We start from the raw sequence: 12,375 nt of genomic DNA, 5'->3' as shown, positions 1-12,375 counted from the left end.
GCATAAGCTGCCCCCCCACCCTACAAAGTCTTCTCTCTTCCATTAGTGTCAGCATTCCCAACCCTATAGCAAGGACTGCAAGGGTTATCTTATGCATTATCCATTTTTCTTCTTTCATTTACTGTTACAGAAAAGTAATTACTAATTTTCCACTGGAAGTTTTTTAAAAAGTTCGTGTGACAAAATTCATTTAAGCTAATTTGTTATTTTCATTCCCGAATGCTCAGGATTTCCTTTTCAGTCCTCAAAAACCATCTTCATTAGTAAGGCATGAAGATAAACAGCAAAGCATACAATAATAAGCAAACACACAATATACATTCCAGTTATCAAATGTCAATAGATTATCAAAAACTACTCAAAAGACTGTTTTAAAAAGCTAATTACATTTTCGTAGTTTACTAACTACAAACATTTACAGAAGAGAATCCAAATTGTACAAAGGTATATGAGACATAATATACCCTGATACTCAAAAGAACTCAGTAAGTGCCATGTTTTGAATGAAAACTGAATCACAAGACTCTACATCTGTAAGATTTACATTTGGGGGATGGGGGAGTGATACTGTCAGATTCCCTAAAATAAATGTAGAAAATAAAACAATGTTTTATGAAAAATATGCATCTATACATACCAGTTTTCTTTTTTAACGTTACCTACATTATATTGGCTTCCTATTCAAAATAGGAATAGGCTGTTTTTGAGGCTATTTTTGTACTCAAATTAAGATTTTATTAAAAAGGACGTGCACACCATAAGACTAGTAGAACCATGTTTTCTCTTTTCTCTTCCTATTACATTACCTATATATCTGTCTGCACTTGAAAGCATTCATTGCTAGAACATAAACTATTTCACAGAAATAGAAAATAAACATGATACAATCTGAGTATAAGGGAAAAAAACATTCTCACTTCCCTTTTTACTAAAGGAAATTCTGAATGTAATTTTAACAGTAATATATCACATTCTAATGTGCTAGCTAGTGTACTACCTGAAGTCAAAGCCAAACAAGTTACAAAAAACAGATAACACAGCAACTTAAAAACATTCAGAAGTCTACTGCTTTTATAAAATACACTTGTACCAAAAAATATCATATATGTGGTCAATTTCAACTTAAAACTTAATAGTAATTTTTAACAAATACAATTTTTTCTTTTATTTTTTTTTTGCTGAGACCAGGTTTGAACCCACCACCTCCAGCATATGGGGTCGGTGCCCTACTCCTTTGAGTCACAGGTGCCACCCAACAAATATAATTTTTAAAATAAAGAAAATTGCAAAGCACTGGAGGCACACTTTGAGACACACTTTATTCAAGGTAATATACAAGGAAACCAAAGTTGTATGTTAAAAAATCTAAGTTGGTGGATGGAATATATTTAAGGTAGAGAAAAGTTCAAGATAATTTTCTTAAAAATAAAAAATAAACTGCTCCAAACACTCACTCTGCTGTTCCATTTTCATTTAAGCAGGTCAAGTTTGGGATTATAGAGAGTGTGTGTGTGTGTGTGTGTGTGTATTTCTGCATGGTAGTATCACTGTAATTTATTACTTAAGAGGAGATGAAAAGTGTGTTTGCTTGTTTTGCTCAAAAAAAAATTTTGTTTTTAATTTTTTTTTTTTTTTGCCCGGGCCTGGGTTTGAACCCGCCACCTCCGGCATATGGGACCGGCGCCGTACTCACTGAGCCGCAGGCGCCGTACTCACTGAGCCGCAGGCGCCGCCCTTGTTTTTAATTTTTAAAAACAGCTCAGGCAATATTTTTCCAAGGCCTGAGAACATAGATTATTTGTACTAAAAGTGACTGGTTGACTAATAGACAACAGTAGGCCATGGTCCTACAAAAAACTGCAAAGTAGACAAGATTACTTTTATGGCCTCCCACTCCTCGGTCAGAAAGCACACTGCACTAGTAATTAGACATGAGAGTTCTACGATCGTGTGTGTGGCTTGAGCATTTCACTCAGCTTTCCCATGATTCATTTCAACTCTAAATGTGATTTTTCCCCGTCCGCCCATACCCCGACCAACTTCTTTGCTGCTCCCAAATAAATAAAAATCATTCCTTCCTCCAGTCTCACTAGGATTCCATCATTCAAAATAAACCATACTCCTTACCACAAACTCTATTTCCTCAATGTACGTATTCTCCCCTGGGGGGGGAAGAACAAAGTAATCTGATGATATCAAAGGTACAGGCAGTATTTTGGTGAAGAGGGCAGCAACTAAAAAAACAAAATTAAGCACGTTCATAAAAGCAAAATTTTAATTTAAAGTTAAAATAGCATTATGAATTCTACAGGAAAAAATGTACAATCTTTCAACTTAGATCACCTATTTTATTGACTCAAAACAGTAAATTTTTAAAAAACTGTTTTTAACTCCTAAAATATGAAGACCTGCGCATATTTAAGACAGCAACATGGAAGCAGCTTTCTAATATTTCATCCCTTACATATGCTCAACACTTTAAAGTTCAAAGTACATTAAAATACATTTTTATTTTCATTCTCAAAACAAGTAGATATAGTGGTCACTACACTCTAACATCCATTTCCACCATTTTCTCCCTTCCCATTATTTTTTTTAAAAACTATGCTCCCTCTATCATGTAACTCAGGAAGATGAGACCCCATCACCAATTACAGAGGGAATTTCCTGATTTAGTAGAGACCAGTCAGGATAACTTTATTCCCCTCATCATAACAGGTTAAGAAGTATGTGTAACTTAACTCTGGTCAGTGAAATACGAAAAAGTATTGCTGATAGGCTTGTGTACAAGACTTCCTTGACTTTGGGGGATGGAGGAAGAAGGAATGCTCCGCTCCTTCCTCTAGCCAACGCACATCTCTCTCGGTGTAACCTTACTGCAGAAATGCTCCGCTCCTTCCTCTAGCCAATGCACATCTCTCTAGGTGTGATCTTATTATCAGTCACAGGATGAATCCGACACATAAAGCATGTGGAGGGAAGAAAAAGAGCAGACCAGGTTTGGCCCCACCCACGTTACTCCCATATTCAATGTTTCATTTCAGTATCTATTGCATCTTAGCCACTGTAATGTGGTTGATAATAAACAGCACAACCCATAAACCTCTCCTTTCCCAGCCTGAATCTCCTGCTCTTTCAATTCAAAGTTCCCCTTTCCACTTGGACCGAGTTAGGAAAGAGAGGAGGGTAGCTGTTTCTAGGTTATTAAGTAAGAAATGTTTGACTTCCTTAAGTACTAAGTTTGATGACTGATACTTGACACTTCGGTTTGATACTCCTTGGGTTTTTTTCCGGGTTTTTTTTTTTGTTGTTGTTGTTATTTTTTGTTTGTGAAGATACATCCTCATTCTTTCAGATAAATGTTTTGGCTTGTAATTATCTTTCAAATTATTTTTCAGAGCAATTTTTGTAAAACCACGGATAAGTCAAAAACTTGTGTTATTTGTGAAAATCAGTTCCACCTTGGAACCAATGCAGCATAGACAGCTGCAAATATCAACGGAGTGTTGGGGAAAGATGTGGCTAATGAATGTGCAGTGTGTCAATGCTTTGACAAGTTCCATCCTGGTGACTTTAATCTTGAAAATTAGCCACGTGGGTGACCTGAGACCAAGGTGGATAATGACAAACTGAAAGCTGCAGTGAAAACAAATCCATCTCAACCTACACGTGAATTACCAGCAAGGTTTGACCTTACTGTTCCAACAATGTTGGATCATTTGAAACAAATTGGCAAGGTAAAGAAGCTGGATAGAGGGGTTCTGCATGAATTAGATGATCATCAGAAGAGAAACAGTCTGACAGCTCTTTCTTTGCTGCTATACTGTATTATTACAAGTGACAAAAAGTGGATTCTTTTTGACAATCACAAGGATTTAGCACAAAGGTCAGATAAAGATCAAGTGCCAAAACACAGTCCAAAACAGAATATTCATCAAAAAAACCTAATGGAGTCTGTTTGGTGGTCCAGGGCTGGTATTACCCACTACAGTTTCATGAAACCTGGTCAATCGATTACAGGGGATGTCAACCAATTGTACTGCAACCCATTGGACTACACGATGAGGATGTTTGTGAGTAAGCAGCAGAGAATCATCAACAGAGATACGCCAATCCTCTTGCAAGGCAATGCTATAGCACAAACGGTGCTGTGCAAACTACAGGAGCTGGACTGGGAAACTCTGTCATCCACCATGTTCACCTGACCTTGCACTAACTGACTACCACTTCTTCCAGGCTTTGGACCACTTCTTGCAAGGAAAAATATTCAATTCTCAACAAGCTGCGGAAAATGGCTTTCAAGATTTCATCACCACTCGCCCTCCAGCCTGCTTCGCCACTGTCATTAACAAGCTACCATTAAGATGGCAAAACTGTGTCGATAGTTGACGCACATACTGCTTCTTGTTTGAGACAGAATAAACTAAACTTTTAATTCAAAATCGGACATTACAGATTCAATGTCCTAATACAAGCTGTTAAACCAGCATACTCTGTAACAAGCTCAAGTTCTCCTGGTACACATCAAGGGTGTCACATTTCCTTTTTCAAAGAATAATCTCCTCTACCCCCAGAAGGCAGCAATCCCTACTCCAGCTGACATTTTGGGATTATAAGAAAGTTCCTCCCTAACCCTGAGGCTGTTTAAAAGTAGAATATGAAGTCAGATAGAGACTGTATCAGAAAATAGATGAGAACCATAGACTGGTCACCTGACTGGGTAATTAAACAATTCAGTCTAAGGAATGAACCTCTGGTAGGTTCAGGAACACCAGAACCTTTCTTTTTTTTTAAGGCTGCTATTAAATAAATCTCTAAGAGATAGATAATATGTAAGAAGAAGACAACCTCTTAAACATATTATTACCAATAGTTCTTAAATTAGCTTAAAAAGGAAATTGTTTTAAAAAAATATATGAACTCTAAATATTTTATTCCAACTAAAATATAAAAATGTGCATTTATAAGACAATCTTATAATACAGGTCCATGACCTTTTCTTCAAGTATAAGTGGGTCTATTAAAGGATGTTCTATTTTATGTTTCTTGCAAAAACCACACCCATCACCTATGATTTCCAGTTTCTGTTCCTTAAATATGGAAAGACGTTTCACAAACACTTGAAAAGTAATTTTACTGCAGAATGTTTCTAGGTTATTAGGATTAGTTTTTTCCTAACCATTTAAAATTATTTCACCCTCACCTATTTCAACTGTAATCGATTTTGCCAACTCACTTGTTTTCAAAGCAGCCAACTGGTTCTCATGAAAACCCTTTTCACCTTCAGACTTCACCAAATGTTTCATTTAACTATGTAATTACAATATTAAGCTCGACTACCATTAATAGTTTCTTAGGTACAAACAGAAATGATTCTTAGTAAGTATACAATAACTGGTCCGAATAAAAAGTTCAAGAGTAAACTATAGAGCAGTCTACTGCTAGTAAGGTAGCGTGGGCATCAGTCAGTAAACTATAGAGTAGTCTGCTAGTAACGTAGTGGGCATCAGTCAGTAAATTCTACAGAAAGAATGAAGAGCAGCATTTGTTTTCATAAGCAGGTTAAGCAAAAGTCAGGCGAGAGAAATTCTCCCAAGACTCTCCCAAGAGTCATTGCCTATCTGCCCACCAATCAGCCCACCAACAATTCATATATAGCAGCAACTTCTGAAATGAAGAAAAGAATTATATAGTATCTACTGTGTGCCAGGCAATCACATAGTGTTTGCCACTTTATATAAATTTTCTCAATTTTGGTGAAGAAAATATTGACAGAGTAACTCCCTTCTTTTTTTTTTCTTTTTTCAAAATCAACTATTAGCTAAAGAAAGTAGTTTCAAGTAACATAAAATCATTGAACCAAATGTAACAATTTTAATATAGCTTCAATCTGACATTGCTACAGTAGAGAAAAAAAGCATTACAAATCTACTGTTTAAGAAAAAGAATATCATGAGATTTTAACTAATTCTACTGAAAACTATAAAAAAATATGGAAATGATTTATCCATAATGTTCACTAAATTAAAATATAACTATGTAATACGTCATTAGTAAAGAAAATGCCTTAGTATGCTTTATTTTCCAAATAGATAAATACTTCAAGTTCGTTATTAAGAATTCTTTCTCAGAGCTAAGATGACAGGTGGGAAGTACAGGAGAGAATATCATCAATCACTTACTGTGGTCTAAGAACAAATTAGTATGTACTTTCCTCAAGTTCCATAGTAAGAAGGAACCCCAACATTTACAGTTTCCAAATCTCAGCTTGAGAAGGGAGCTAGGAAAAGACAAATGTTTAACAGCAAACTCCACTTCTCTAAAAGTTATCTATCCCCAAATGTATCTCTCTTTATTTTTTTCCCAGCCAACGCTGTTTGTTTCCAACATATTAACTTATTTTATTTATTTATTTATTTATTTTTGTTGTTAAATCATAGCTGTGTACGTTAGTGCAATCAAGGGGTACAATGTGCTGGTTTCATATACAATCTGAAATATTCTCATCAAACTGTTCAACGTAGCCTTCATGGCATTTTCTTAGTTATTGTATGTAGACATTTGTATTCTGCCTTTATTTCGCCTGTAGCCATTCTAAGATGCACCATAGTACAGTGTATCCCACCCATTGCCTTCCCTCCACCCTAACCTCCCCCCTCCCTTCCCCTCCTTTGGCCCTTTCCCCATAGTCTTGTGCTATAGTTGGGTTATAGCCTTTATATGAAAGCTATAAATTAGCTTCATAGTAGGGCTGAGTACATTGGATACTTTTTCTTCCATTCTTGAGATACTTTGCTAAGAAGAATATGTTCCAGCTCCATCCATGTAAACATGAAAGAGGTAAAGTCTCCATCTTTCTTTAAGGCTACATAATATTCCATGGTATACATGTACCACAATTTGCTAGTCCATTCATGGGTCGATGGGCACTTGGGCTTCTTCCATGACTTAGCAATTATGAATTGGGCTGCAATAAACATTCTGGTACAGATGTCTTTGTTATATTGTGATTTTTGGTCTTCTGGTTATATACCTAGTAAAGGAATTATAGGATCAAATGGCAGGTCTATTTTTAGATCTCTAAGTATTCTCCAAACGTCCTTCCAGAAGGAACGTATTAGTGTGCGTTCCCACCAGCAGTGTAGAAGTGTGCCCTTTTGTATCTCTCTTATTCTATATATTCTGAGTAGTTCAGAGGCCCTCCAAAGTCAATTCGCGTTAATGGACAATACATATTTGGTTTCCACATATTAAGAATCCCAAGTATGATCCTGCAGATCAGTACAAAGGTGTTGTTGTGAGGCAGCTTAAGTTACCAGAATCGTACTGTCTGTTGTATAGAATCTCTACCATTCCAGAAAGATACCTCAAAACTGCCACTTCCAAAGAGATTACATCTTGAAGAACCAACACTGGACACCTACTAACAACACCAATTAATCCCACTAAATGCTAACTGCTTGAAAAAAGACAAAACGATTATGAAGATGGATTGTTGGTGGTATAAGACTTTGAAGTCAGAAAAAAAAATTGAACAAATATGCACTCTGCTACTTCCAAGATTTATCGTCACAGTTCACTTGAACTCTACTGCTTCCTGCTCTCAAAAAAGGTGACAGCAAGAACTCAAGAGTTACCTTAACAGCATCATTTATGGCCTCTATACAAAGTAGGCACTTAATAAATTATAACAGGTGTTGTTACTGGGAGGTTGAAGGTAACGCAATTTACTTACAATATAAGTCCCTTTTCAATGCTAGGAAGGAAATGCTTACTTTAAAAAGAAAAAAAAAAAAAACATCAAACAACTTGGACCTTCTCTGTAGCATAATCCTACATGCACTTAAAGACAGGTGTTGTGAAGGAGATGTTTTGCAAAGTACTCCAAATAATGATTAGGTTTGGAGTTAGATTAATTTAGGGTCATCTAATATTTAAGATTGACCGAAAACCTCACACATATTTATCTGGAACTGTGGAAGTTTTGCATTTTATCATCCCACTGTTACAGTCAGTTCTCTATATACATACAAATTCTTTACATTTTACTACAGCAAACCTCACTTATTAAGAGTAATATAAACTAGTCCATGACCTATATTTTGTTTTGTTATTAATATTTCAGCATTTCCTCCATTTAGTTTGATACATCCTTTCCAAAAGCACTTTGAAACTAAACAACCACTTGTCTCACTCTGAAAAAAAATCTAAATCAATAAACTACATCAGAATATGTCTACTTTCAGCATGAAAGGGATTTTAGGATGGATCGGAGGGGACACAGAGAAGTAACTAGACAGCTTCCCATTTCTTCCTGAGTCACATTTTTACAGTGCGGATTTATTTCATGTATAACCAATTATCAGATTACCAGACACACCCAAATTCAAATGCAAATAAAGAAATATAACAAAGCTATGTATAAACTGGTCTAGATTGTATATTTTTCTGCTTTCCTTTAGAAGTACAAATACAGCAAATTGACTATTTTGTTATAATCTGTTTCCTTAAACTTACTGCCCTTATTTGCCTACCTACCATCAGCATAGGATCTACATACACTTGGACCTTCACACCTCAAACTAATTTCTAAATGCAAGACATTCTGGACATCATGGCCTGATCTCCACCTTCCTTCATAGTTTTTCCTCCACAGAGAGATCCTGGCACAGCAGCCTTAAGTCCAGTACAACATGCCCTGTAATATCCAACCACATGCCTAGGCTCAGGCTATTCCCTTCACAGAGAAAACTAGCCCCCCTGACCCCAATTTACCTGTTAAACTATTTTAAGGCCCAGATGGAATATTACCAGCCCTATGCTCATTCATAATTCTCCAGCCAAAAATTAATATCTTTCACAAACACACCCCATGCTTCCATGCACCTTTAACAAAACCTACAGGAATCTTGTACTGAACTATTTTTCTTCATGTCCGCTTCTCCCTTGAGGGCAAATACTGGGTCTCATTCATCTTCACATTCTACCCACTATTCCACTCTCATCACATAGTAAAGGTCCAGGTTGGATTAAACCACTCCTTGATTCTAAGTCCTTTATTTGAAAGTAACGTCTTTCAAGTATGGAAGATTTTGTTAACATATTGTTAATGCTTGCAAATTTAATGATGAAAATGTCAATAAGTAGATAATGCATTAATTTTAAGCTGACGAATGGCAGAGGTCAGTGAGTACAGTAAATCCTCAGTAAAGATAATTTCTCAAGATGCCCCCCTAAGAAGTCTCATACATATCAGCATTAAAATTAACTTTTCTTTCCCCCATTCTAATTTAAACTACTTCTACATGATGTATATACAGAAATGCAAGCTAACTTAAAGCAGAAGTATTTCTACATTCTGCTAAGAATCTATGCCAAAGCTAGGCAATGTATTTGATAATGTCCTTCATCCAGGACCCATAAATGTAATTTTCATCTTTTGAATAATTATAAAGGCTCACATGTACAAAACATGAAGATAATTTACCTATGCTCAGGATATAGCTGATGCAAAGCTTGGAAATAATTATAAAGTGCACTAAGCACATCTACAAAAGAGAGAGAGAAAGGAAGCTAGCTATTAAGACTGTCACAAACCAAATCTGATTTTTTGATGGAAAACTTTTTCTTAAACTGCAGTTACATCTAACTCTAAATTATTCTTTTAGTTTTGTAATATTTTTCTTCAAGTTTATTTACTTACAAGGAAAGCCAATATTCTTCAAAGAAAGATACAGAACTTTAAAAAGTAGATTTTTTTTATTTTAAAACATCTCCCATTTAATATATAGATCAACATCTCTTACTCTATGTGGGCGATCAGCATTTGTATCAAAAGAAGTAACGTCAAAAGTACAAAATAATAATAACTCTTATTTTGTTAATGTATTAAAAATAGGTAAGCCTTTGGTTTTCTAGTTTAGGGCAGAAGTTCTAACACAGAAGGTTTAAAAGAGACCAGGGACTGACCAGTCTAAGTACTCGTCACACACAGTTAAAACTCATTCACAGTGTAGCAACAGTAGCTATCTCCCACACGGACTAACTCTCTCTCCCACTTGAACTTTTCCTCCTTGTTTGAAACACGAAGTGGGAGAAACTCTAATGATCATGCCGCAGGCCTATCTACCCGCTTCCCCCACGAGCACCCATATCTCCATCACCACTCTGGGGAAATGAAATGTGGGGGCTGTGGACCAAAAGAACCGACGCTTCAGTGTGTCACTTCCCCTCGGTGTGGGAAACAAACAAACCAGCACGGTAACAGTAACCCTCAGAGTCATTTTGTTACCTCCGAATAATGCTGTGGTTAAGTTTTGAGCTAAGTCAAAGCTCTATCAAATAAGCAAATCCCTGCCCCCCCTTAAAACAAACACTCCAACGGGAAGTTTATTCCTGAACTGAATGCTGGCCCCAGCCACCTCCTTCCAGCAGATCTGTGCCTCCTTCCTGCCCAAAGTCCCCACTACGAAGGTAATCGTCTAGACACAATCCAGAAGAGAAATGGGATGCACTCTTCACCTCAAAACCCCTCCTGAACGCAGCCCCCGCCTTTGCCCAGCTCGCCCACCTCCCTCGCGTTCCCATTCGCCGGGCACCTCTCTGGCAACTTTTGCACCCAGCCGGGTACGCCGCCCGGGGCCCCTCCTGTCCCCCGAGCCCTCCGCGCCCTCTACCTCAGATCACGGCCCCTCCTGCCCCCTGAGCCCTCCGTGCCCTCTACCTCCCACCGCGGCCCTCTCCGAGCCGCCCGCCGGGGTCCTCGCCCACCCCTCCCCCGAGACCGCCGCACCCCACCCCACCCAGCCGGGGACCCCAGCCCACCCAGCCCCACCCGGGAAGGAGGGAGCCGCGGCCGCGCTCAGCCTGCCGCTGGGCCGGGGCCGGCCGGCCGAGCACCGACGCGCAGGGGGGCTTTACCTCCGAGGCGCGGTCGCCAGCCGCGGGTCGGTCCCGGGCGCGGGCGGCGCCCCCAGTCCGTCAGTCAGCGGCGGCGGGGGCAGCAGCGGCGGCACCACATCACACGCGCCGGCGGCCGGAGCAGCACAGCGAGCCACGCAGGGAGGGAGCGAGCGAGGTAGTGGGAAAGGAACGAGTGAGGGAGGTAACGCAGCTCGGATCAGACTGGGTCCCCGCACTACTGCTGGTGCCTCCTACCGCCACCGCTGGCCGGAGAGTCGCCGCCCGAGCCGCTGCTGTCGCCACCTATGCAGCCGGGAATGAATGCACAGCGGTGCCTCGCTTATCCGGAGGTCAAACATCCTTCTGCCTCGGGCATCCGGATCGACGCCGGACCCGGAAGTGAACACATGGAAAAAAAATAGAAAAGGAAAGCGTCTCTCTAGTGGCGGCGGGCCCCCAGCCGCCCGCATCGGCGAAAAGAGCCGAGTAGAGCCGAAGATTACAGTGCCCTGTTCGGATTGGTCAGATTGCCGACCGGAAAAAAGGCAGCGTGCTCATTGGCTAGCAAGGCTTATAAATACCAAGCCACGCCCTTCCCCACCTTTGCGCTACCAGTGAGTGGGTGAGAGCCGAGTGTTTGTGGTTGCAAGTATGTTTCTCTGGTGGAGGCTGCGGAAGAAGAGGCTTAGCAAAGTCCACAGTGAAAACTGGAAGAAAATGCTTGCGTGGTTTAAGAGCGCTACTAAGAATTAAGCGAGCAAAGATCGTTGTGCGGTTGTACCAAGTCAAGGTGCTGAGTCTTTCCCTGTTGAGCCGAGCATAGTCCTCCAGGTTCTGAAAAATCTTAGGGCCCATCTAAAGGGGATGACATCACTAGATTGACATTCAACCCCCACTCCCTCTTTCTAACCCCAGTGTTACATCAGGGATTCTTGGTTCCAACTTCTTGGAAATATGAATTGTGGCTCATATTTGCATCTCATTTTCTGTCTATGAAGAATTCTGCTTGTGGGCTCAAGTAATCCTCTGAACTAAATAGTGTGACAGATACTATCTCGGTTTTTCAAATGAAACTTCTGAAGTTCCCAGAAGCTGAACATCACGCACGTCATCAAGTTGTAGAACACAAACTGGAATTGATGTTTTCTGACTCTTCTTTCCAGTACACTCTGCCCAGATAGAAAGAGCACCTTGCTGTTGGTTAACCACAGTGGAGATAAGTCACTTTGGAAGACCTCTATGGAAATTGACCCACCATGAAGGCAATGTAGAGGTTTCCGAAACTTTAAATCTGTAATTGTTATTTTTAATATTAATTATGTCTAAAGTCTTTTCAAAAGCTAGGCATTAAGATGTGCATAAAGAAAGACTATAGGGGCAGTGCCTGTGGCTCAGTGGGTAGGGCGCCGGCCCCATATACCAAGGGTGGCGGGTTCGAACCCGGCCCGGCCAAACTGCAACAAAAAACAGCGG

General features: G+C 39.5%; 1 protein-coding gene across 8 annotated transcripts in view; it reads right to left on the bottom strand.

Moving 5' to 3' along the window:
- CSNK1G3 (casein kinase 1 gamma 3) overlaps positions 1–11,381 on the bottom strand; it is a 110,036-nt gene extending 98,655 nt beyond the window's left edge. For 7 of the 8 annotated variants that reach the window (XM_053566701.1, XM_053566703.1, XM_053566705.1 and 4 more), the window contains exon 1: positions 10,921–11,367. The gene's annotated coding sequence lies outside the window, so the exon portion shown is untranslated. Of the gene's footprint in view, positions 1–10,920 lie in introns of all 8 variants that reach the window. The other variant, XM_053566698.1, reaches the window with a different exon arrangement.
- Positions 11,382–12,375: the final 994 nt, after the last annotated feature.

Source organism: Nycticebus coucang, chromosome 17 (assembly GCF_027406575.1).
Source record: "Nycticebus coucang isolate mNycCou1 chromosome 17, mNycCou1.pri, whole genome shotgun sequence".
NCBI classification, from domain to species: domain Eukaryota; kingdom Metazoa; phylum Chordata; class Mammalia; order Primates; family Lorisidae; genus Nycticebus; species Nycticebus coucang.
This window is presented reverse-complemented; position numbering and strand designations above follow the sequence as displayed.